We start from the raw sequence: 26,244 nt of genomic DNA, 5'->3' as shown, positions 1-26,244 counted from the left end.
GGCCATTCCGGTAAACCCCTTCTCCACCATTGGGATCGGCCTTCCGGACTAGCTGGGCTTGAATACGTATGATGATGCCTACATGAGATTGAAGAAGATAGCAATTGCGGACCCACTGACGAAGCGACGCAGCTACCACGATTACTATCTCATCGCGGTGTTCGACATAAGGATTGCCATCAATGCAAGACGCAGTAACAGCAGAGGCTGGCGCATGTTGGCGGCGGCAGATTTGTACCCCTACACGTTCGAAGACGCCGTGCGCCATCTAGGCTGCATCTTCGTGGTGACAAGCCAGGGGACTTGTTTCATCTGGTTGCCATCCTATGGTACGGGAGATTACAAATGGAATGCATAAACCATCATTTGCATCCCCAACGGTACTCCATTATTTTGCAGGGACCAGTCATCCCCCGATCAAAATAAGATCGCCGATCCTGGATGTGCATTTGCATCCGTGATTCGGTCTAACCTGGAACCTTGTAGCTGACTTTGGCATATTGGGATCAACTATCTTAGCAGTCGTTACCCATGGTACCACTGATGTGCAACATGGTCACACAATCTACCACGATCGGACCATCACCATCTACCCAGGTATTCCATTTTTTAACCCTCTCGCCTTCTCTTTCATTGTTGTACTAGTAGTATACTTAGTACTACTAGTAGGAGTACTTTTTACCTTGGAGGACGCATATAGCTAGCTGGGCCCTTGAAGACTTGAACCCACTAGCTGCCACCATTTTTGTTTATCCATGTCTTACTATCTCATCCATGTAGCCAAGAGTGGCTATATATAATAAGCCGATTATTTTACTTCCTCTATACCGGAGTAGTACTATTTGCTGCACAGCATTACAGACCGCCATATTTGAGCACAACATTATTATGCATGGACCTTGACTATGTACGTCACCATGTGTCCAGATCTGGGATGCCGCGTGTACCAGATGAACGGTGCCGAGTTCGACCCCCGTGATGCTACGTGGGTGCCGAGGAACACTCCTGGAGAGTACTCGCTTTTCATCGGGGAAAGCTACCCCATTGTGAAGCGGATGCCACCTTCTGTGCATGACACGGAAGGCCTGCCGTTCATGAAGCATGGTTGTGTCTTCATTGCGCACCGCCAGATGAACGACATGTTGACACACGCTATCCCTGATTTATGCCGCTTCAGCTTGGATGAGTCTCCATCGTGTGGAACCGGACTAGAAAGCTGCGACAATGATTCCCATTACCCACCGCTATGGATTGTGCCATCCATGAAGAACACCTGGGACTGGAACCTGGAGGAGGACGTGCATGTAGCCCATCTATAACGTGTAAGTGGAGTACGGTAATTGTGAACGGTAGCGCTGTGAATATATGTAGACTAGTTATGCACAAATTTATCACATGAATTGGAGATGAACTTGTGTGGCATACTGGCATTTGTACTTTAGAATTTATTACTAGTAAATGTGTTATGTGTACGTGCAACTTGTGTGGTTGTTGCACGGGCTCCAACACGCACTTTGAGAAAAAAAGGTGGCACAACTTTGGATATACGTGATGTGGCGGCATCATACAGTAGCATCGTTCGCTATAGTTGTAGTACACTCCTACTAGGACGACAACTCCTATAAAACCTTGCGCTTGGCTCTTTGCCTCTTCGGGAGGTTCAACAGTTCGTACCCGTGTGAACCTTGCACTTGCCTCTTCGCCTCTTCGGAAGGTCCAACAATGATGATACTACAGTACAATATGCGTCTGGAAATCTGACACCGATTGAACTACTGCACGCCCACCGCGAGGGCGAGGACGAGGGAGAGGAAGAGGGAGAGGGCGTTGTAGTCAAAACCCTCTCCTCGTCCTGCGAACCACCGCGCGCGTGGGCGAGGGAGAGGCGTAGTAAGAAAGCTTCTCCTCGTTTGGCGAGTTGACGGGACACATCAAAGCAGTACTAGTACTAGTAGTAGTCCATACTGCGTCCTTTCTGATTAATATGGCTTAATTTGAAATGAGAAAAATACACTGGCGGTCAACGTATGTAACAATATGCTCTTTACGGTCACTACATATAGTTTTGCGTCGATTATACGATCACTAGCTCATCGTAGAGCACCGTATTGCACCCTATTGACCGGCCGCATAGTCGACGTGGCACTTTGTTGACTGGTTAAATTGTCACCTGGTTTCTGGGTCCCACCTATCAGTTGGCGGAGCAAAGAAATCAGTTAAACAAAACTTTACACAGGCGCAACACGAATCCAACCCTTGCGCCCGAACCGCCCTGGCTGTGTGTGTGAGTGCATGCACGTGTCCTCCCTCGGCCTTCCAACAAAGAGTGTACATCGGCTATAAAACAAAGAGTGTAGTAGTACAAGATGTACATCTACACTTCCAATGCATTTAGGCTTTAATCTAAATCGATATTGATTGACTAATGCACCAACTTGTGCTGTAGGTATAGGCTACATATCTATCCTTAATTATAGCATGCAACGACCTTCATTTAATCTTCTTATCTCAATGGTCGCATGCACATAAGTCCGCTACTTTTGGGCGTTAATTATACCCTGGTCAATGTGTAAATCTCTAAATGTACAGTCTTTCATGGATGTAGGGAGTAGGTTGAGCACTTGAGCGTGAGCTTGTGTGCTGCGTCGTGTGCTGTGTGCCGCATGGGTGCGTGAGTGTTACGTGCGTCCATGTGGAGTGCGTGTGAGTGTTGCATGTTGCATGCATGCATGCATGCATGCATGCATGGGGCTTACTCCCTCCCATTGACATGTTCATATTTCAAACTTCCTCTGTTCCCTCCATATGGTGATACTCCCTCTGTTCCCAAATACTCCAGTACAGAGTAAAAGCCTCCCTCTGTTCCCAAATATGGAGTATTTGTCTTTCTAAAGATTTCAACAAGTGACTAGGTACGGAGCAAAATGAGTGAAGTGAGCGTAGAGGCATAGGGATACTGTAGAAAGGTAATCCTCGCGATCCATCATTCCCCATCTCGGTCAGAGAGAACTATTCAACTAGTCTTTGCAGTGAAGCGACAATACACGCTGCAACAGATGGGACACGTAATTAATAAGCTGAACCAGCATGTTGGTGTTACTAAATCAGCCTTACCCAGTACTGCCATCATGTTTGCCAGTAGAGCACGCTTCCGCAAATACGCCTATGCATATGTGTCCTCCATTAATTGACATATGGGCCTTCTTGTGGTAGACCCACATGTCATCGGTGTAACTATTTACACTCCGGAGGACGGTGCCTATATCCTGGTAGTAGTACTAGTAGAATTGAGATTTAATGCACTTTCTTCCCCATCTTCCACTCTTCTTCCTCCTCTCTTCTTCTTCCTCCTCTCTTCCCCATCGTCAGCCGCACACCATTTACCCCCGCTCACTGCTCGCTCGCCCGCGCCATCTTCCTTGGTAGCTCGCATGTACCATATCCCCCCGCTCACTGCTCGGCCACACGAGGAGAAGCTTCTTTGCTCGCCCGCCCGAATCCACTTCCCCGCTGGCTCGCAGGCACCGAAAACCCCAATGGCAGAACCGACTGACACGCAGAGCCGTGATTGGAATTCTGTCCCTGATGTTCTCTTGGAGCAGATCTGTAGTCGTATGGACCTACTCAGCACCATCCGTCTCGCCGCATGCTCGGTGTCTTTGTACGGTCTACTCGTCTGCAACCGGCCGGCTCTTTTCAAGACACCCTGCTTGCTGATGCCCGATCCTCGTAGGTGGCCCAGACACCGACTTGACGATCCTACGGAGGTTGCCGTGGTGCCCCTCGACATGCTACCACTACCCGTCCACCTGTCCTTCATGCGCGGCCACTACTGGGCGGGCATGAAGGCCAACTGGATCATCCTCATCCACCACACCGGTAGTCCGTGGCGTTTCGTGGATATCTACACCCAGCGAGAGATCACCCTTCTATCATTGGATACTGCTGACATCGAGCCTCGCGGCCCGCCGGACACTCCTGCCTACTACGCATGAGACGCGTCAAGCTTTTGGCTTGACCTCTGTTTGCAGAAAGTTGTAATCTGTGAAGTGCCCACACCATCAGAAGACTACATGGATTACAAGCTCATTGCCTTGTTCAACATGGGATTAGTCTATCTCGAATCCGTTCGCCATACATGGTTATGGCTCATCATCAATCCTGTTGAGGCAACATTTCTGTCTGATGCTATAGTGCATGATGGCATCGTTTACGCGGTCGACGCACATATTGGCTGCCTATACTGGTTGAATCTATCGTCGTGTAATTGTTCTATCTCATCTCATCTTTACCTTATGAATACGACTGCCTGTTCATTTGTTACAAATTTAGAATGCATAGCATGTCTATAACAACATCATTGCTATATGTTCCTCTCATTTCCTAGATTTTTATGACCACACATGTTATTGTTAGAGTTGATATGAGAACAATTGGCATCTAATGATTGTCAGAATACATATTATGAGCATAACATCATGATTGCTATTTGTTACTCTCGTTTACTAGATTTTTATAACAACGCATGTTATTGCTTAGAGTTGATATGAGAATAGTAGTAGTAAGTGCTATGGTAGAATATGAGTAGGCGCTGTCATAGCTATTTTCCTCTCATTGTTACATGATGTTTGAACCATGACATGTTGCTAGAATATGAAAGCCATTGGCTTATTTTTTTAACTTGGGGAATGATTATGACCACGACATTGCAATTCTCTATCTATGATATGTGTCACTGTTATAATAATCTTAATTCCACACATACTCTAAACATGATTGTTTATTTTTGTCCTTTTGGTCTCCAATTTGAATTGTTGCAGCAGACGCAAATGCACTGACCTTCATGATTCCAGGACCTGGAATCATACCAGCCGATGGGTGCTGGTTTATCGCTCGTTCAGCTGACGGCGGTCATTTGATGCTCATTTACACATACCAAATTGACCAAACCATTACATCAAACCACATGCAGTATAATGCGTGGGGCATTCGTGATGTTGGTAGCCTGCTTCGTGTTCGAGAAAGATCCCAGCTCCGTTGGGGCAGGCGTATTCAATTGGAGGCGGGTTTACAACCTCGGCCACCACACCTTGTTCCTCGGGCTCAATTATCCGATCATCCAACCAATCATCGATCATATCACCGGTGATGATTATTGTGTTATGCAACTTCCATTCGTGAGGGGGGGCTGTGTTTACACATCATACCATGGGTTTCATGTCACCATATCCAGAGATTCGTCGACACAGCTTGTTGCCAGGTAATCTTCAGTGTGTGAAAGGCATCAAGCTTCCATGCGATGGATGGCTTTTGCAAACCCGACATGCGGCGATGTGGTTCATGCCAACAGCAAATATGCACAACTTGATTCATGCTGATATCTAGACCGAGCCATGCATTCTGCTGTTGTAGCACGACCCTCTTTTGTTGGATATTATGTACTGTTGTTAGTTTGAAGCACTCCTCTGGTTTGAAGGATAGATACCTTCCTGGGATCAAGTGCATCCTAACTCACCTGCGTAGGATGTACTGATAATGATGATGGAGATGCTGTGCAGAAGCCATATATATACATATATATCAGTTAGGCTTCAAGTGCGTACTTGTTAGTTAAACCTATGTATAAATTGTGACACTAAATACGACTAGTAAGTAGTACAGTAGCAGTCCTAGTATACGTCAGTCAAATTATTCATCATGTCCACACATTGAATTGACGTGACAACACGCTGCACGTGAGGTGACACAAGAATCCCGGCAGCGTGTTCGGGTATTCCGGACTTCAGATTTGGAGTACCACTTATCTGTCGAAATCTTTTTTTTTCAAAACGGAGGCAAAAGATTTGCCTCATCCAGTAAATAAGAGGAGAATAGAGTTTAGAGTTTTTGCAAGCTCCCTTGCAAAACGGCATGGCAATTACTCTCGTACAACTGTCGAAGAAACATGAGTTTTTACTCTGTCGAAATCTTTCATCATTCACTTAAAACAGTCGATTGGTCATACATTGAGTACCATATAACTGGAATTACCGATGCAAGTCGAAGAAGGATTAGCCGATGCTACCAGCTGGCGTCAAGTTCGATCCCACGGATCAGGAGCTGATCGAGCACCTTGAGGCCAAAGTGAGTGTTGACAGCGCGAGATTTCAGTCTCTCATCGATTTGTTCATACCAACCATCGACAGCGAGCACGACATATGCTACACCCAACCTGAGAAACTTCCAGTTAAGACACCGATCGGCCGTCTACTTGCACAAACATATTCCTTTGTTTATAGCTCTATTTTTATTTTTAGACGCAGACCTGGTGAAACAATTACAATTTGACAGTTAATAAAAAGTGAAACAACTGACTGCAACATGCCAAAGATGTTATGAAAATGCCAACTAGGTACACTAAAACCTGTATTCCACAATACTGCAGGTATCACACGGAGTGGCCTAAGGAAGCATTTCTTCCAGCGCAATTCCAGGGCGTTCAGAAGGGGCACGTGGAAGCGTCGCAAGATACAGTCGGAGTGCGGCACGCACGCGATGTGGCACAAGACCGGCAATACCTTTCCTGTGATGGTCAACGGCCGGCAGACGGGCAGCAAAAAAGGTTCTGGTGATGCACACCAACAAGAACTTCGACCAGCAGAGGACCAACTGGGTGATGCACCAGTACCACATCGGGGACCTGGAGCAAGAGAAGGAGCAGGAGCTGGTCCTCTACAAGATTTCTACCAGACGAACACTAGGGCCAGGAGTAGTTTGGTATTGGTAGTTGTACTACCTTGTCGTCCGCAAGTTGGTATTGTTGTTAATGATCTTTTGGTATGAACTTGCATTTGCTTCCAACCATCATGCCGAGGGTCAATGTGGATATAAAGCTGAATCATTTTTTCGAAACGAATTCTCAGGCACCTGATTTTTATTTGATGGGTAGCATAAGCACCCGCCGTTTGAATTCCCAGTTCTGCAGTTTTTTTTGAAATAAGTGCATGCACTTATTATCACGATAAAAAAAACAATATCCATGCTGCGTCCCAGTTATCAGTCTGTGCTGCAAAACTCTCTCGTTTATTGAGCACGTATATTGTTTTTTTAGGTCGAGAAAGTTTCAACTGGGCTATAGACTGACCAGGATTGGTTTTGTTTTTAACAGGCCCAGCCCATGACGACAACGGGGCACAAAGATCCATCAGGTATCTACTGGCCTCTAGCCCGCTAGCATTAGTTATATTTTATCTTACAACATCCACAGGCAGTTTTGCTACTGAATCAAACACACAACCCAGTTCTATTTTCCTCTTGAAACGCATGTCCTACATCCGTTTTCTAATCTCTACCTATAGTTTTACTAGTTCATATAGATGTATCATTATATTGAAAACACATAAAATTCCCTTTTCATATTTACATCCTTATTTTTGTTGTTTTTTCCCACCCAGCGCTGATTTTTTTACCACTGGTTTTCCCTTAAACCAACTCAATTGTCCCACGTCTTATTTGCTTACAAAAACAAAACGATTTTTTGGCAAATCAATAAGTTCTTAAAAAATGTTTATCATTTCGGGATTACAACAGTTTGGACTCCACAGAAATATGCAAAATAAGGTTGAACTTTTTGACCGTGGTCCTCGGCAGAAAATGGGCTGTAATAAATTACTTAAGAATTAGCAAATGGGCTGCAAATTATAAAAAAATAGCAAATGGGCTGCAAATTGTAAAAAATAGCAAATGGGCTTTATGTTGTCTGCCACAGATTTGGAGGCTGACTTGTGGGCCTACTAAGTTCATGCGTACACAAGGTTTCTTAAAAAAGAAACTTAGTCAACAATCGACTCTACCAGCGTCAGACCGTTAGATGTCAATCTAACAGCAATCGTGCTTCTTCAGTCTCTGATCTTCCTGCCCCAGCCACCCAAACTAGCGCCGTCGGAACCGCCTGCTCCCGCCTCCCGTGGCCGGCAGTGCTGCCGGGCAGGCCTCACGGCCCCATCATACTCGCATCCCTGGCCTATCTATCCCTCTACTCACCCACACCTCCTGTTATTTTCCGGCGACGGCAGCCGAACCAGTCAACCCTCATACTCTCCACCGCGTGGGCAGCCACTGTCGTGTCTTCGCCGACTCCCTGTCATTCCCTTCGTAGGCCTCGCCGTCGTCGACCGCCCTGGTGCTCTCGGCACAGCGTGGTCAATGTGGTCAACGACCGACTTCCATGGGAAGACTGTACGTGGAGAGGCTGACAACTGGGTCCACGACAGCCGCAAGGAAGTGCCTCCTTATTACGTGCAAAATAATCATTCCTCCACCTGATAGCAGGGACCCACCGGACGGGCCACCAGTATTTCACAGAAAAAATGTTTCCCCCGTGACTACTGTGACCCACCGGACGGGCCACCATATTTTGTGAAAAAACGTTTGCCCCTGACTGCTGGGACCCACCGGACAGACCACCGTATTTCGCGAAAAAAAGTTCCCCCTCTGTCAGCTCGGACCCACCGGAAGTGCCTCCTTATTACGCACATAAAAATGAATACCCCCTGCTAGCTGGGACCCACCATGGTGGGAGGCTGACTTGTGGGCCTACTAAGTTGATGGGGACAGAGGGCTTTGTCAACTTAGTCAATATGAACGATTGTAGCTCCATTGACCGTACGATGTCCATCCAACGGCCGTCGTGCTTCTTCAATCTCTGCTCTTCCTGCTCCAGCCGCTCAAACAAGCGCCGGCGAGACTGCCTGCTGCCTCCTCCCCGCGGCCGGCTGTGCTACCGCGCAGGTCTCACCGCCCCACTGTACTCCCATCGCTGGCCTAGCCATCCCTCTACTCACCCACATGGCCACACCTGCTGTTATTCTCCAGCGAGGGTAGACGAACCAGTAAACCCTCGTACAGTCGTACTCCCCTCTGCGTGGGAAAGAACTGCCGAGTCTTCCCTGCCTCCATGTCGTTCCCTTCCTAAGCCTCGCCGTCATCCACCGCCCTAGTGCTCTCGGCGCGGCGTGGTCAACATGGTCAAGGAATGGCTTCCATCGGACGTGGACTATACATGGAGAGGCTGACAGCTGGGTCCACGGCCGCAGCAAGGAAGTGCCTCATTATTATGCGCACAATAATTATTCCTCCACCTGACATCTGGGACCCACCGGAAGGGCCTCTGTATTTTGCAAAAAAACGTGCCCCCAGCTGACATGTCAGACCCACCATCTATCTTCGCACGCAAGGAAGTGCCTCCTTATTACGCAAAAAGATGAATACTCCCCCTGCCAGCTAGAACCCAACATAGTGGGAGGCTGACTTGTGGGCCTACCAAGTTGACGGGGACGGAGGGCTTTGTCAACTTAGTCAATATGAATGATTCTAGCTCCTGTTACCGTACGATGTTCATCCAACGACCGTAGTGCTTCTTCAACCTCTGGTCTTCTTGCTCCAGCCGCCCAAACCAGCGCCAGTCGTGCCACGTGCTCCTGCCTTCCGTGGCCGGCTGTGATGCCGCAGAGGCCTCACCGCCCCCTACTACTCCCACCGCTGTCCAGGCCATCCCTCTACTCACCCACACCCCATGTCAATTGTGGACCTGACGAATTGTAAGCAAGAAGAGGGTGAGTCTACAACCCATTGGGTACGCCGGGTTAAAGCCATAATACATTCATATAATAAGATGGATGCCGGCTCCGCAGTCTTAATGTTGGAGAAGAATTGTCGTTTCTTACCTTTGAAATAAAAGCTGGGGCGCCTCAAACGTGATTGCAATGATATGGGCACGCTCAGGGCGGCTCTAGTCAAGTATGCTGATTCTGATAGTACCAAGGATCCCGAGTCTGATGATGAGAAGGCAGGGAAGGGAAAGAAGAACGGCAACGGCAAAGGCTCTCAGCACAACCCGACAAATCAAGGAGGTAACAAATGTAAGGTCGATGGTAGTCTGGATTTTGTGGCTAATACCAATGCGCCGGGTCATAACCAACGGCGCAAGGGAAGGCCACCTCCTCGATCCGACGGGTCAGGACCCACACTTGAGAAGTTACTAAATGAGCCTTGTCTGAGACACGGTTCTAAGGAGAAGCCGGCTACACATTTGTGGAAGGACTGCACGATTATGAAGGCGTTCAAGAATTCCAACATGTTTGATGGTAACAATGGCTCGAGCAGCTCAGGTGGTGGCGGTTTTCATGGCCCGGGTGGCAGGTCAAATCCCAATTTTTAGAATTACCAGGGGAACCAGGGTGGATATAACCAATAGGCTGGCCAGGGCAGTCAGCAGCAAGGTGGATATCAGAGCAATCCAAAGCAGCTGAACGATGGGCAATATCATGTGTTTACCACCAGCTTGTGTAAACGGGACCAGAAGCTTCATAAGAGGGCCGTGAACACGGTTGAGCCGGCAACACCTCGTTACTTGAGATGGTCTGAGCAGCCTATCGTATGGAGTAGAGAGGATCACCCTCCCTAGGTTGACCATCCGGGTCACATAGCCTTGGTCGTAGCCCCTCAAGTGGGTGGATACAAGTTCACTAAGGTGCTGATGGATGGAGGCAGCAGCATCAATATACTTTATTATGAGACCTTCTGTCACATGGGGCAGACGGACAAGAGCCTTAAGAAGTCCAACACTGTTTTCCATGGAGTTGTACCTGGTAAGTCGACGTATCCGGTCGGCAAGATAGAACTGGAGGTGGCATTTGGGGATGAATACGATTCCAGAGCTGAGAAATTAACATTTGAAGTAGTTCAGATCAAGATCCCGTATCATGCTCTGTTTGGGCGGCCGACTTATGCCAAGTTCATGGCACGGCCGTGTTATGTGTACTTACAACTCAAGATGCCAGGTTATAAGGGAACCATTACAGTGCACGGGAGCCGCAAGGTAGCTCTGGAATGCGAAGAAGGTGACGTGGCTTATGCTGAGTCGGCCTGCGCGACGGAAGAATTAAAGTTTTACAGGGACAACGTTGACCCGGCAGATATGACATCTTTGAAGAAGCCAACTACAGAGCATGAGCCGGTCATGAAATTCCAGTCGGCGGAGGAAACCAAGCTTGTCGATTTTGTCCCAGGCGACTCGTCTAAGCAATTCAGTATCAGTGCCAATCTGGATCCCAAATAGGAAGGCACGCTCATCGAGTTCATCCGTGAGAATCGGGACATTTTTGCATGGAAGCCATCTGACATGCTGGGTGTACCGAGAGAACTCGCTGAGCACCCTCTTAATATTGATCCGAAGTTTAAACTAGTCAAGCAATTTCTTCGGCGGTTTAATGAGGAGCGAAGGAAGGCTATCGATGAGGAAGTGGCCCGGCTCTTGGCGGCTGGGTTTATCATTGAGGTGTTTCATCCAGAGTGGCTAGCTAACCCAGTGCTTGTTCTTAAGAAAAATGACACTTGGCGTATGTGTGTGGATTACACGGATTTAAACAAGGCCTGTCCTGCTGATCCTTTTGCTCTCCCTCGTATTGATCATCGATGCTATGGCGGGTTGTGAGCATTTGAGCTTTCTGGATGCTTACTCTGGTTATCATCAGATCAAGATGGCTGTTAAGGACCAGGAGACGACAGCGTTCATCACTTTGTTTGGAGCCTTCTGCTATGTTTCAATGCCTTTTGGGCTTAAGAGTGCCCAGGCGACTTACCAACGATGTGTACAGAATTGTCTCCATGATCAGATTGGACGCAATGTTCATGCCTACGTGGACGACATAGTGGTTAAGTCAAGAGAGAAAGAGACCCTGATCGATGATCTCAAGGAAACATTTGATAATCTTCGGGTCTACAAGATGATGCTTAACCCGACCAAGTGTGTCTTTAGTGTGCCTGCAGGCAAGCTTTTGGGTTTTCTGGTTTCTAATAGAGGTATCGAAGCTAACCCGGAGAAGATCAAAGCCATCACCTCCCTGGCTAAGACGGTGTGCATCTATGATGTCCAGCGTTTGGCGGGTTGTATCGCTGCCTTAAGCCGGTTCATAAGCCGGTTAGGGGAGAAAGCTATGTCACTATATCAGATGATGAAAAAGACGGATAACTTTACTTGGAATGACGCTGCCAATACTGCCTTTGAAGATTTGAAGAGGCAGTTGGCTGAGCCACCGGTTCTTGCTGCTCCCATTGATAAGGAGCCCTTGCTCCTGTATGTAGCTGATAATACATGTGCTGTTAGTGTGGCTATTGTGGTGGAACGCAAGGAGGCTGGCAAGGAGTACCCGGTTCAGCGACCGGTTTACTACATCAGTGAGGTGTTGATTGAGTCCAAGCAGCGATATCCGCATTGGCAGAAACTTGTCTATGGGGTGTTTATGGCAAGCCGGAAGCTTAAGCAATATTTCTTGGGCCATCCCATCACTGTGGTTAGTTCTGCCCCTTTGGGGGATATTATTCAAAACAGAGAGGCCACAGGGAGAGCTGCCAAATGGGCCACTGAGCTTGGGCCTCATGGTTTAAAATATGTGCCATGCATAGCTATTAAATCTCAAGCATTGGTGGATTTCATCAATGACTGGAAAGAATTGCAGATGCCTGAGGAAAAGCCGGACAATACCTATTGGACAATTCATTTTGATGGGTCTAGGCAATTGGAAGGCTCGTGGGCTGGAGTTATCCTGGCTTCCCCTCAAGGTGATAAGTTATATTATGTACTCTGGTTGATGTTTCCTTGTACTAACAACGCAGCTGAGTATGAAGCCCTACTGCATGGTCTCCGGATAGCTAAAGATATGAATTTAAGCCGGGTCAGGTGCTTCGGCGACTCAGATCTCGTGGCTCAGCAAGTGTCAGGCAAGTGGGACTCAAAGGACCCTCTCATGGCGGCTTATCGCCGGGAGGTTGATGCAATTGCGGGGCACTTCAAGGGTTATCAGTTGGAGCACATTGACCGTAGAAATAACGAGGCGGCTGACGCCTTAAGCCGGCTGGGATCTCAGTGTAAGCCGGTGCCGCCAAATAATTTCTTGGATGTTTTGTATAACCCTTCTGTCAAGTTACCTACAGAGGAAGATTTGGCTATTCCTGACCCTGAGGCACAGTTGGTGGCGGCTCTTCATATCATCCCAGATTGGACGGTGCTGTATCTGGCTTATATGACACGGGGCGAGTTGCCTGAAGATGAAACCTTGGCCAGGCAGATAACCCGGCGGTCTAAGTCCATGACGATTATCAATGGCGAGTTACACCATTGCAGTGTTACAGAGGCTTTTCAGCGTTGCATCTCTCCTGAAGAAGGACAAGAAATTATACGTGAGATTCATGAAGGGGATTGCGGTCATCACGCCGGGTCAAAATCTCTTGTGGCTAAGGCCTTTCGTCATGGTTTTTATTGGCTGACGGCTCATGCAGACGCGGAGGACCTGGTCAGTAAATGTGATGGTTGTCAGAAGTTCTCATGACGGGCTCATGTGCCGGATCAATAGTTGAGGATGATTCCAATAACTTGGCCATTTGCAGTCTGGGGGCTTGACATGGTGGGACCTTTCAAGCGATCCAAAGATAAAAAGACTCACCTCTTAAGTGTGATGCAGCTACGGCAGTTCAATTCATGAAGAAGGTGATATTTCGCTTTGGTTTTCCACACAACATTATAACTGACAATGGCACTAATCTGTCTAAAGGCTCCATGGAGGAGTTCTGTCAATGTGAGCATATCCGGCTTGATGTTTCATCAGTGGCTCACCCTCAGTCCAATGGTCAAGCCGAGAGAGCCAATCAAGAGATCCTGAAAGGCATTAAACCCCGGCTCTTTCTCCCTTTGCAACAGACGCCGGGTTGTTGGGTTGAGGAGTTACCTTCCGTGTTATGGAGCATCAATACTACTCCTAACTGATCTACGGGTTATACGCCTTTCTTCATGGTCTACGGAGTTGGGGCGGTTCTCCCTAGTGACATTCGTCATGATTCACCTCGTGTGGCGGCTTATGTGGAGAAAGACAACGAACAAGCACGCCAGGATGCTCTTGATCTGTTAGATGAACATTGGGACTTGGCAGCAGCTCGCTCGGCGATTTATCAACAGGACTTGTGCCATTACCACAGCCGCCGAGTTAAGACCAGATCTTTTCAGGAAGGTGATTTAGTGCTCCGGCTCATCCAGGATCAAACTAATGCTCACAAGTTATCTCCACCTTGGGAAGGGCCATTTGTGGTCAGCAAGAACTTGCACAATGGGTCATATTACCTTATTGACGTTCGAGAGCACAAAGACTCACGTAGGTCGGGGGAAGAGACCCGGCGGCCGTGGAATATTGCTCATCTCCGGCCCTACTACACTTGAGCCATAGGCTCCGCTGATGTACATACTTTTCCGATGTATATATTATGATAAATAATAAAGCAGGACCTCTGTCCTTTTTTCCCTTTTCACAAGGTAAATTTGTCATTTATTATTGTCATCTTTTTATTACATGATTGTTCGGGGGCGGGTCATATTTGATCCGGCTAAGCCTGTTATAATCCAGCTTACGATTCTATTCGAATCTAGCTGTTCAAAATTATGGTCACTAGGGGGCTTCCTATTCAAACATAGGTCGTATTCGAACCAAAGGGAACATAGCTGTCGATACCCTTTTGATTGGCACACTGCCGAGCTCACTTGGGGGCTTCTTGATCTTATTCAAATCATAGCTTAACCCCATTTGGGAACCGACTTTGATCGTATTCGAATCAGAGTCGTTAAAAAAACTCTCAAGGTCAATAGGGGGCTTCCTGTTCAAACATAGGTCGTATTCGAACCAAAGAGAACACAGTTGTCGGTACCCTCTTGATCGGCGCAATGCCAAAGCCATTGGGGGCTACATGATCGTATTCGAATCCTAGCTTAAACCCCTCTGGAACGGTTCACTGATCGTATTCGAATCAGTAGCCTTTCCATTGTTATTCCTTTTTTCTTGATTAAAGTTAGCTTTGGAAGCCCCATCTTTTGACCTAAGGCTTTTTCTGAGGCTTACAGTTACAAATATAATGTTTGTAACTCGGTTCAATATCAACTACTGAGCCGCCAGCCCATAAGCATTGCAATATTTTTCGGGTATCCAAAATATCGGTCTTCATCTTTCCCAGCCGGGTCATATGAACCGATGGGGACAGAGAAATGATCAACTGTGTACATGAATATCACAAGGCGGCTTAAAGGTATTACGCATCAAAAACATGCACGATGGCATGGCCACAACAGAGTTATCTCTATCCTATTACAGGACTTATCAAGTCCAAACGGTTTGTATTGTTTTTTAAACCAGGTGCTAAGTCGCCATGACAGCTTCACATTCAAGATTGGCCGGAAGCGTCCGGGTTAGCCCTCTCCGTGCTTGTGTCCTCTCTTTCCTGGAAGGTTGATGATGACCAGTCAATGTTCTTTAAAGCTTCAAATTCTGCTTCATCATCAATAAGACCAGCCGGGTCAACTTCAGGAGCAAAGGTATGCTTACGAATTGGAGGAATCAGACTGGTCACGTCATATTCAGGTGTTGGAATCCTTCGATTTTGTTCATCATAACCCGCCTGGTACTCGGTATAATCCACTTCAAAGGCTATCAGATTTGCCACGGGGCGTACCTCTTTGACACAGGCAAGGAAATCCGCCTCTTCAAATGACGTGACATCTTCCTTGAGACTTGGATAACCAATGGCGATATCTTCCGGGTCTAGTTCAGGTAGCCAGGCCTTAGCCCGGCTTAGAGCATTTACTGCTCTGGCTCTTGCAGCTGACCTTCTTAACTCATTGATCCATTGCGGAAGAACTGACAGCTTACTTAAGACCCGTGGTAGGAGGGTTGGCACTTCATTGGATAAGGCCACCAAAGCAAGGGTGCGTTGTGACCCGGTGTACAATTGTTCCACCAAGGTATACACAACCTTTAACTTCGTCAGCATGTTGTGGTTCAAATTTGTGCTTCTGGGGCCTGTACAAAACATACTCAGAAAGGTTAAAAATGTCGGTACATTCTATTACATGGTTTACAATATGAATACAATAGCAAGGCGACTTACCAAAGATAGCAGCGACCATTTGTGAAATATGGCGCTTTAACCCGGATAATTCTCTGGTGACTTCTTCGAGAGCCGTTTCTGCTTTCTCAGCCCGACTTATCAAAGCGGTCTTCTCATCCGCCCAGTTTTTCTTTTCAGCATCAAAGTTTTTCTTTATTTATCTTGTTTAGACACACTGAATTCAAACTTTTTGTTGGCCTTCTCAAGTTCTGATTCTTGGAATTCAAGGCGGCTCTTTAAATTGGTCACCTCTGATTCAAGTTGACTCGTGGTAGCCTGTGCAAGTATGAAATCAAGTAAGTTATTTAAAGTCCCAAGCATTTTGCTAGCAACATACTTGGCACTTGGGGGCTAATGTCTTGCAGAGTTTTTTCTGACGGTTCATTATATGGTGATTCATATGAGTAAGTCCCAAGCAGTTTGTAAACAATAACACTTGGCACTTGGGGGCTAATGCATATTGCTGTTTAAAATACCCATAAGAATTTCTCTATAAAGAGCCCACTCAACCATATTGGTTAAGCCGTCTCTTGGGGACTACATGATAAGCCGGAAGTTTATCCTTGTTTATATTGACCAATTTATTTCTAAATCTACAACATAAGTATCTTAAGTAGCAGACTTGGGGACTAATACACTGAAGGATAAGGAACAAGGCAAAACAAGTTATACCTCGAATTTATGATGCATTTGCTTCACCATGTCAATCTCGAGGGTCCGGCTGTTGTGTACTTGGCTCATATAACCAGAGAAGATATCTCCAACACTCATATGAGTGCAATTGGTGACGTCCATCTTGACTCGATGCTGGTCCAGAAGTTCTTCCTTGGCGGAGCATTTGGCCAGTACGGTTGGCCTTCCCGGGTCAACATGGCCAGTTCCCGTAATTTCAACGTCTACATTGGAAGGATCAGCCGTCCGGATTGTGCTTGGAGGTTGAGGATTTTCTGAACCGGAAGCACCTTGGTCAGTAGGCAGGTCAGCAGGAGGTGGTACATCTTGTGCTGGTTCAGATGGCAGTTCATGAGTGTGTGGCTCCGGTACAGTAGTTTCTAGAGCCGGCTCATCAGTGGCGCCTCTCTCATCAGCCGCTTATTCTTCTTAACTCTCTTTCTGGGTTTAGCTTGACCACTGCATTCAAATCAAAAGATTAATACAGAAGTAAGAAGATGGCAATAATTGCAAAGACAAGTGGTTTTGTCATACCCTAGTACATTCTTGAAAGTCGGCAGATTGGACTGCAATGACTCGCCAGAAGGAGGGGAGGCATCCTGATAATATTTGGTAAGCCGAAAGAGACCCGCTAAGTGATAAAACTTAGTTAAAACAAAGGTAACCTCATTTCGGCATTTCTTCGGAGTATTTGGTAAGCCGGAGGAGAGCTATGCGTCCTTGCTGGTCCGTGTCTGCCTCCGACTCTCATAAATTTGCCGCTTCAAAAGAAATTGAGGATCGTGATGAGCTAGAGGATGAGAAAATCTTACTTTCTGGGTTACTCTGCGGATTCTCTATCTTGGCAAAAGCTCGGAGTCAGATGAAATAATAGTTACCTCGTCAGCCTTGCTCCGGCTCGTCCCAGTGTCCTCCTGCTGATGATCAGTGTCAATAAGATGATTAAAGAATAAGCCAAGGGAGTCAAGGGCTACCTCTGACTCGGAAGAGTCTGACAGCCGAAGCAAATCGGAAGCAGTAGCTTTCTTGCCCTTCCTTTGGGAAGCTTCTTTCCCGGCGGCTCTCTTTTCCTTCCTGGCTTTCTTAGCCGCTTCATGATCGTACTTAACTTTCCAAAATTTGCCACTAGCCTGCAAGAATTAAGCATATTGTGAATATGGATGAAGCATTAAGAAAATAAGGTAAGCATTTTTATATGGGTACCTTTGGAGCCGGGTTATCTTTGCAGAACGGGGCTAGACCCACTCTGCCACAATCTGCCAAACTCTCGTTGAGAAGAGATTTGGTCATGTCATCAACAATGTGAGCCGGTAAGTCGACATGACTATGGCGCAGGGGGTCATTCTTGGCGCCAGTGTATTCACACATTAAGACTGTGCGACGGCTTAATGGGATAACCCGCCAGGCGAGCCAGACTCGAACTAGGTCAATACCCATCAACTCATTCCCCAATAGAGATTTAATCTTGGCTATGGTAGGAGAGAGGGATCTGCGTTCTGCGGTGGTGATCTTGTCAGGCAGAGGATGATTGGTATCAAGCCGTAGGGCACGTAAGCCGGGCAGAGGACTCTCGTCAGCCGGGGAGGTGTCCTTTCAATAGAACCACGTCATGTTCCAATCTTTTGGATGGCTTGGTGGGTTGGCATAGGGGAAAAGTGCATCTCTGCAGCGCTGAATTGAAATCCCGCCAAGTTCCAAGCTCTGACCACTGGCACATTCTGTCTGGCGGTTCAAATAGAACAGCTCTCTGAAAAGCAGCAAGCTCGGTTCCTCACCAAGATAAACTTCGCTGAACACTTGGAAGTTGCAGATGTTTGACACGGAATTGGGTCCAATATCTTGTGTGCGAAGGTCAAAGAACTTCAACACGTCCCTGAAAATTTTTGAACCAGGAGGAGTAAAACCCCGGTTCATATAATCAGTAAAGACAACCACCTCTCCGTCTTTGGGCTAAGGGACTTCTTCGTCCGGGTGAGGAGCACGGTAAGGCATGACTTCTTTCTTGGGCAGATAGCCGGTCTTGACGAAATCAGCTAAGGTGCTATCAGTGACAATGGATTTCACCCAATTGCATGTGGTAGGTGCCTTGGGTGCCATTATGTTTTCAAGCCTAAATGCAAGGTAAATAAGGCCGGTTCAAATTTAAGTCGGGCAGGCAAAACATTGCTGAAATGAACTATGGCGACTTATGAAGGGGCCTAATGGTATAAGGATATTACTGTCCGGGTTACGTAAGCCTCCATAAGTGTTTTAGAGCCATCAGTGCTATTTCAATTAAATAGAAGTTCAGATTAGCATTTTCATAAGCCGGTAGTCAGAGCCGCCATGACTAGCAAGTTTAACAACGTATCGATTTTTCCTAAGTGTCGGACAAACAAGTTTCACAGTTTGCAGTAATTATTTTGGATCAAGCAAAGGTTGAGAAAAGAAAAAATTCTAGACCTAGAAACATGGTGCAGAGGAGTTCATGCGTTCTAATGAGGATTCTTTGCAAGAAAAGAGGATCTGCTAGCACCTAAAATGGATGCGCAACAGTTACCGCATGAGATCTATGCTACCGTTGGATCAGAAGAGGCCACAACCAAAGAGACATGAAGAACTAAGATGAACTGTGAACTGTGTGGAAGAACGCACTATCCCTAACGCAGATCTACGGCGCAGAAAGGAGAAGAACTTACTGCGAGGGATCTGTGGAAGAGGAGCGCTGCCGTTTTCTGGTTGAGATCAGGTTGATGCAGCGGCCAAGCTCGACGAAGACGAGGGGTGCAGTGGCGATGGCGGCGGAGCTCCGGTGGCAGATGGGGGCGAGAGGAAGAAGATGTGAAAACAGAGAATGGGAGGAGACCTGGTCGGGCCTATTTATAAGGGGAAACCTGTGAAGTGGGCGCGAAAAATGAGGCGACTGAAAAATATAATTATCCAACTGCAAAGGCGCCTCAATTTTCGGATGGTCATTAAAACAAAGATCCGTTGAGATGTGTTGGACAAAACATACATTTATGATAGGTGACGTCATGGCGGGTTACCGCAAATCCGAAGGATGACATCATGGAGGGTTACATGAATCTTCTTAAATATGAGGTGGAGAATTTTCTTAAATATTGAAGACTAACATGAACTAGTTCAAATCAGCCTGGGGCCTAATTTTGGGGATATAACTGCTGATATGACCGGTCAAGAGGATCCGGGTTATACTTACAAGTATTCCTGAAGGCAGAAGCTCAAGCTTGAAGATGGCGGCTTAGTAAAGGCCCAACGGCCCAGAGGTGACTTAAGGCCCATTGTGTTAAACCGCCTTGACCATGTAACTTGTATTGTAAGGAAAGAAAGATTAAAGAGATTGAGCCGGATACAATCTATAAGCCGGCCGGGACTCTGTAGAGCTGCTGGGCGTCGACCTCAGTATATAAGGGGACGACCCGGCGGCGGTTCAGGGTACGAAATAACTTCTCGAGAGCTAGGTCAAGCGATTCAGCTTCCTGGTTATTGAGACATACATAATCCCAATCACAACTAGACGTAGGCTTTTACCTTCATCTTAAGGGGCCGAACTAGTATAAACCTTCTCGTGTCTCTTGTCCCGATTAACCCCTTCAGGCTTCCTAGTTGCGATGGCTCCACGACTAAGTCCTTCCACTAGGACATCTGACGTGACAATTCCACGACAAATATGTTATTCAATAATTGCTCAGCTTGCCCAATAGTTCGGTCCCTGAAAACACAACCAACACAACTATCTAGGAAGTCCCTATAATCACCGGATAGTCAATTATAGAAGATATCAATCATTTTATTTTTCTTAAGAGGATGATCATTCAAAGCATTAAGCAATTGGAGAAGCCTCCCCCAAGCTTGTGGGAGACTCTCTTCTTCAATTTGCACAAAGTTAAATATTTCCTGCAAGGCAACTTGTTTCTTATGAGCAGGTAAATATTTTTCAAAGAAGTAATAGATCATATCCCGGGGACTACACACAGAACCAGGAGCAAGAGTATTGTACCAAGATTTAGCATAACCCTTTAATGAGAATGGAAATAACTTGAGAATATAGTAATAGCGAATCTTCTCATCATGAGCAAAAAGGGTAGCTATATGATTCAACTTAGTACGATGTGCCACAACAGTTTTAGTTTCATAACCATGGAAAGGATCAGATTCAACCAAAGTGATTAACTCTGGGTCGACAGAGAATTCGTAATCCTTATCAGCAATAACAATAGGTGAAGTAGCAAACTCAGGATCACATTTCATTTTAGCATTCTGGGATCTGTCTTTATACTTGCATAATAATTTCTCTAGATCATCTCTATCCTTACAAGCAAGAATATCTCTAGTAGCCTCCTCACTCATAGTGTAACCTTCTGGTACCTTTGGCAATTCATATCTAGGAGGAGTAGTTCTAGTAGGTGTTTCAAGATTTCCAGTTCATTGTCAGATTCAACAATATCATGTTGTCTTACTCTAGCAATTTGTTCATCAAGAAATTCACCTAGTGGCACATCATCATCAAGCAAGGTACTAGCATCATCATGAGTAGTATTCATAGAAGAAGTAGCGTTATCAATAACTTGTGACATATCAGAATTAATAGCATGTTGTGGAGTTGCAAGTTTGCTTATAAAAGAAGGTGAATCTAAAGACGAACTGGATGGCAGTTCCTTACCTCCCCTCGTCCTTGAGGGAAAAATCTTAGTCTTAGCATCCTTCAGATTCTTCATAGTGATAATATGATAATAATCCCAAGTGACTCAACAAATATAGCTATGCTCCCCGACAACGGCGCCAGAAAAAGGTCTTGATAACCCACAAGTATAGGGGATCGCAACAATTTTCGAGGGTAGAGTATTCACCCAAATTTATAGATTCGACACAAGGGGAGCCAAAGAATATTTGAAGGTATTAGCAACTGAGTTGTCAATTCAACCACACCTGGAGATTAATTATCTGTAGCAAAGTGATTAGTAGCACAATAGTATGATAGTTTTGATGATAGCAGCAGTAGTAATGGTAACAGTAACAGTGATAGCAGTGATATTGTAACAGCAACAATAGCAGTAGAAATAGTAGTAACTTAGCAAGAACAATATATGATAAATTCGTAGGCATTGGGTCAGTGACTCGTTGGATGATATTCAGCATGAGACAGTTATAACCTAGGGCGATACGGCACTAGCTCTAGTTCATAAATATAATGTACGCATGTATTCCATAAATAGTCATACGTGCTTATGGAAAGAACTTGCATGACATCTTTTGTCCTACCCTCCCGTAGCAGCGTGGTCCTATTGGAAACTAAGGGATATTAAGGCCTCCTTTTAATAGAGAACCGGAACAAAGCATTAACACACAGTGAATACATGAACTCCTCAAACTACGATCATCACCGGGAGTGGTCCCGCTATTGGCACTCCGGGGTTGCCGGATCATAATATGTAGTAGGTGAATATAACTTGCAAGATCGGATCTAGAACATGGATATAATGGTGATGACATAAACAGTTCAGATCTAAAATCATGGCACCCAGGCCCAAAGTGACAAGCAAAAGCATGGTAAAGTCGTAGCAACGTCAATCTCAGAACATAGTGGATACTAGGGATCAAGCCCTAATAAAACTAACTCGATTACATGATGAATCTCATCCAAATCCTCACCAACCAGCGAGCCGACGAAGGAATTACTCACTCCCGGTGGGGAGAATCATGGAATTGGCAATGGAGATATGTTGGTGATGACGAAGATCAAAGATCCCCCTCTACGGAGCCGCAAATGGACTCCAGATCTGGCCTCCCGATGAAGAACAGGAGACGGCGGTGGCTCTGTCTCGTGAAAAGCGATAATTCTTTCTCCTTGATTTTTTCTAGAAATATGGGATTTTATATCGTTGGTTTGAGGGTTAGCGCGGCCACCAGGTGGCCAGCACCCACCAGGGCGTGCCTGGGGGGCTGGCGCACCCTAGTGGGTTGTTACCACCTAGGTGCCCCCCTTAGGTACCTCCTGGCTCCAGAAATTATCTTATTTTATATAAAAAACCCTCGGAAAGTGTTGTTCCATTCTGAGATCTTTTATTTCTGCACAAAAACAACACCATGGTAGTTCTACTGAAAATAGCATCAATCCGGGGTTAGTTCCATTCAAATCACGTAAATTAGAGTCCAAAACAAGAGGGAAAGCGTTAGGAAAAGTAGATACATTGGAGACGTATCACGCCTTCAATCGTAAGTGGACCCCCAGTCCGGGCTCTTGTTGATCCATGAGGCCAGCCTGGTAGGGGGTCCAGATCTGGATATGGGAGCCGTCATCCAGCCAACTCCGGGTTAGAAAAATGCCCCGGGGGCGTCGGAACGTGCTGAGGGGTCAAGTTCAAACGCGAGGGGTCTGTAGCATGTGGTTGAACCGGTTCTCCAGCCGCCGGTGCCTCAACGGCCCGATCCACACCAGGCGGGTTACTGGTTCCTGCCCCAGGCATGTGAAAAAGATTCCTCGCATCGTAAGCTGGGGGTAATCGACTCACATGCCTTCTGTTAAAGACAACGTTTGATGCATCCCGGTCCAGGCTTAAGCGGAATCTCTGTGCCTGAAGCCGTTCCGTCTCCCTCTACAAGCCGGCTCGCTCCGTTTCCATCTAGGTGTTCTCTGTGTTTAGCTCCTCCTTGGCTTGGGTTATCTCATCTCGTAATTTTGGAACATCCGCGTTATGCTGAGTTTGATTCGTCGCGTTAACCTCCGCCGTCAACAACGTTGCCAGGGCATCCAATAGATCAGACAAAACTTGAGCCGGCGGGTGCACAGGGCCTCCTGCCCCGGCAGCCATCACCGTTGCTGACCCGGAGATCATTGCTGCCACAGTGGAAGAATCATGCCCTGGCTGTGTACCGGCCATGAAGATTGCAACCCGGTGTGGTGGCTCGTAGGGGTCCGAAATACTGTCACCGTCGGAACAGCCCCCAAGCCCACCATCCTAAACCTGATAGATGGAGTTGGTCTCACGAGTTGAGGACTCGTCGCCTGAGTAGACAACCGTCTCACCATCAAATTCAGATTCTCCTTCCAGCTCCGCTCCATGAACGAAACCAACAAAGACATGCTTCGGGGCGGCTTGAACCTTGGTGGGTCGCATGCGCCGAGCCATTTCGATGATGTCGGTGCAGATGTCCGGCTCAGCTTCTGACTCACCAATCTTGCCAATGAAGACATGGATTCTGGCGAAGGGGACCCGGTACCCGTACTCGATTGAGCCGGCGTCGGGGTCCCAGCCTTCGTCATCGATGTAGAGCTTGCCGCGCTGACTCTTAGTCATCCGGCCCATAGCGTACCCCTTTAGCCCTGCGAAGCTGCCCTTCAAGAACTCAAAACCACCGTGCGCTGGCCCCACGGTGGGCGCCAACTATCATGGAATTTTCATGGAAGATGCCCTAGCATGAGGACTTAGGTGTGGAGCCATCGCAACGTAGTTAGCTTGAAGGGGTTAAATGGGACCAGGGACACAAAGAGTTTATACTGGTTCGGCCCCTCGCGGTGGAGGTAAAGGCCTACTCCAGTTTAGGCTTGTATTGCTTGGGCTTCGATTACCAGGAAGAAAATACACTTGACCTAGTTCTCAACTATTTGTTCCTTACGCCGGGTGACCCCTTTATATACACAAGCTGATGCCCGGTGGCTTACAGAGTCCCGACCGGCTGATACACAACGTGTCCTCTCGGTGACAGAACTACACTTTCCTTAACATACAAGTTAACATATGGCGGTTTACGACCATGGGCCTCAAGTCTCCTCCGGGTCTTGGACCTTCAGTAAGCTTGCTTCGTGAACCGCCATCTTCAACATCTTCATGGGCCTTCTTGTTATGAACCGCCAGTGGTATGACCCAGCCCCTCCTACGCGGGTCATACCCAATAGTTATATCCCCAACACCATGGCTCGGTGATATAGAACCATTCCTTTTGCCACATTTTGATGGTGTCGACAAAGTGGCCCTTCGGCCACTGGAACCGCGTTAGTTTGCTAATCATGGCCCCGCCATAGTGCGCATGTTCTCCGCCAACTACCTTGGGCTTGACGTTGAACACCTTTAGCCAGAAGCCGAAGTGTGGATGGACTCGGAGGAAGGCCTCACAGAAAATGATAAAGGACGAGATGTGGAGAAGGGAGTTGGGGTCTAGATTGTGAAAATATAGCCCGTAGAAGAACATTAACCCCCGCACAAAGGGGTGCAGGGGAAATCCAAGCCCCCTAAGGAAATGAGGGAGGAATAAGACCCTTTCGCTCGGCTCGGGCGTAGGGATGATCTGGCCCTCTTCGGGGGCCTGATGGGCAATGTCGGCCGACAAGTAGCCGGCCTGCTTCAACCTCAAGATGTCGCCATCGATGACTATGGAGGCCTACCACTTCCCATTGGCGTCGGATCCAGCCATGGCTGAAGGAGACGGGGTGGGATTTGCTATGGAGTTAGAGAGAAGGGGCGTTGGAGCTCTCTCCTGCGTGAGCGAAAGGTGGAAGAAGGCGTGGATGCTAACTATTGTAGCTCCCCCTTTATAAGTTGTTTACAAGCCAGGGGTTCCTTTTTCCATGCCATTGGCTTATCCACTTCCCGATACGCTCGCAACATTATGTGCAGGGAGAGGAATCGAAATCATTGATCATCTCCCTCAAAAGGCGTGGCACGATCTCCGCCTTGATGAGACATTCTGGGCGTGGCGTTGGCCTTGAGTTATGCTTCGAGAAACACTAACCACTCGGTGTTGTGACCAGATGCGACTCTTTGTTGAAAGAGGAAAAGTTGTTATGCAAAGGCATTGTTTACACTTGAATTGTTTTTTATTTTTGCCTTCATTTGTAAGGAAAACTGTCCTTTTAGATTCCGGACATCCCTTGGCTCCGAACGTAACAAAGTGAATCAAAGAACTTGCCTCGCAAGACGAATACTGTTAGGTTAGCAGATGCTGGACAAAAGCTTTGGCGTTGGAGGCAAGTTCGGGGGCTACTGGCGGAGTCATGGACTAAGGGGTTCTCAGGGCATCGGCCCATTGAATATGGACCGGACTGGTGAAGCCGCATAACGCTGGGATATCTATGAAGCCGTGGTGTCACTACCAGGAAAAGGGCTATAGATGATATGGACACTAATGGCGCACCAGACATGTGATGCGCCATTAGTATATACTAATGGCGCACCATGTGTTGGTGCACCATTAGTATCCAAATACTAATGGCGCACCATATCCACGGTGCGCCATTAGTAACAAATATTTTTTTTATTTTTTTTTCAAAACTAGTAATGGCGCACCAGGGGATAGTGCGCCATTACTAGTTAAACTAGTAATGGCGCACCACATCCACCGTGCGCCACTAGTAAAAAAAATTCAAAAAAAAATTTCAAACTTTTTTTTCAAAGTTAGTAATGGCGCACCACACCCACGGTGCGCCATTACTAACAAACTTTTTTTTTGATTTTTTTTATTTTCTTTAATTTTTTCCAAAGTTAGTAATGATGCACAGTGGTGTGGTGCGCCATTACTTGTTAAACTAGTAATGGCAAACCACACCCACGGTGCGCCATTACTAGTTTTGACCCAAAATTCCCCCGAATGCACCCCCCTGTGGACCGCCTT

This window comes from Triticum dicoccoides, chromosome 3B (genome assembly GCF_002162155.2).
Source record: "Triticum dicoccoides isolate Atlit2015 ecotype Zavitan chromosome 3B, WEW_v2.0, whole genome shotgun sequence".
Classification (NCBI taxonomy): domain Eukaryota; kingdom Viridiplantae; phylum Streptophyta; class Magnoliopsida; order Poales; family Poaceae; genus Triticum; species Triticum dicoccoides.
The sequence above is the reverse complement of the archived record's forward strand: the minus strand, read 5'-3'. Positions refer to the sequence as shown.